The following is a 1,650-nucleotide window of genomic DNA, read 5'->3' as shown; positions in this document are numbered from 1 at the left end:
GTTAGTTGAATATTATCACCTCCATTTTACAATCAAAGAAAGCAGGGTTCAGGAAAATTAAGTGACTTTTCAAAGTCTATTCAGCCAGTCATTGGTGTTGCTGGGATTTAAACCCACTTCTACTGGATGCCAAGACCCCTGCCTTTGTCTCCTTTCTATATCGCCTTTCTAGGAAGGATTCGGCTAGGATGGGGTTCTGAGGGGCCATCAGCAGTATAGATTGAACCAAGACTCCAGCTTATCCATTACCTTGTGCACAATTTTAGCAAGAGGCTAATATTTCTAAGCTTTCCAACAAGCAGTCCATGCTAGCTTTTCAACATCTTCAGCATCTCTGCAGAGGAGACAGCAGGCTGACCTCACCCAGATGCTCACGGCAGCTGGTGCCACACATGCGCAGAACGCCAACCCCATCCTCACCCCCCGGCCCACATCCACCACCGCAGACCCACTGTGAGAGCTCCCCTGTTGTTGCTGGGGATGGCGATGTCCACACAGCGCGGAGAAGAGTCACTGTGACACAGTGATGGCAGGCGGGTTGACATAAGACGGCTCTGAGATCAGTCCTGGATCAGTAGCCGCCAGAAGTCGCGGCTCCAGGAAGGTGGCCTGGATAGAGTTAGGGAAGTTCCCAGAAGAGAAGCGGCCAGCAGTAGAAGTGGCAGCAGCAAACTTCAGCACAGCTCATTGGCCAGTATCCCTGGAGGATATGACACTGAAGTCGGCCTGGTTTCCAATGGCAACACCAGCGTCAGCCGCCAGGGGAGGCTTCTCCCAGGTTCTCTGTAGGTGTATGAGGTGACACCATCACTTTTCCTTTCACAGATGTACTGTTCCATTTGGTAGTCAAGGTTGGTGCCACCTAAGTGGGCTCCTGCTGCAAGGAATTTGAGGACATCCTCCTTTTTAATTTGCAGGTCATCAAGGGCTCCCGACACTGTGAACATTTCCTTTTAAGTCACAAAGGGAACCCAGAACAGTGCCTTACGGACCCCTCTCTAGGTAGCCCGGGAAAGCGCAAAACTTTTTCGTGAAGATGAAGAGAGTTTGGGCACATGAATTCCTTCCTGGTCATGACCTTGACCCCCCACCTCCTTTATTGCCTTAGAGCAAGTATGGTCCATGTTGATAAGAATCTGGCAAAGAAGCCCAGGTTATTTTTTTCATACCTAATTATTTCATTTCAATTCAACCAGGTTTTCTAAACCTGTTTGTGTGTGTTTAGACATACGGCGTAAGTAATTTGTGAGTATTTACTGAGAAGCCTTATCCAAATTCCTTTTAAGAAAGATGCCAGGACCTCATTCTCAATTCTGTTACTGAGCTGTGATTTTTCCATTTTAGAGTTGAGGTGCTGAAGCTAAACACGAATATGGATTTCACTTTCAATAAAATCACCGGCTGGTAAAACCCAGATTAAAACAGAGCATTGGAAATCAAGCTGCCTTTTTCTATTAGAACTAACAAAAGCTGTTTCATTTTCCAAATCCAGAGTTCTAGATGCCGAAATCCTATTTGTAGGAAATGCTAGGCATTATTAAAAATGCAGATAGTTATCACAAGCTGGCATGTTTTCTTGTGGTTGCCAGGACGTTTTAATGACAAAGCTAAGGACAGGTGCACATAATACATCAGCATTTTAATCAAAGA

General features: G+C 46.0%; 1 pseudogene; it reads right to left on the bottom strand.

Moving 5' to 3' along the window:
• Positions 1-416: 416 nt before the first annotated feature.
• On the bottom strand, positions 417-947 carry LOC131767268 (small ribosomal subunit protein uS2-like; annotated as a pseudogene).
• Positions 948-1,650: the final 703 nt, after the last annotated feature.

This window comes from Kogia breviceps, chromosome 12 (genome assembly GCF_026419965.1).
Source record: "Kogia breviceps isolate mKogBre1 chromosome 12, mKogBre1 haplotype 1, whole genome shotgun sequence".
Classification (NCBI taxonomy): Eukaryota; Metazoa; Chordata; class Mammalia; order Artiodactyla; family Physeteridae; genus Kogia; species Kogia breviceps.
The sequence above is the reverse complement of the archived record's forward strand: the minus strand, read 5'-3'. Positions and strand labels throughout refer to the sequence as shown.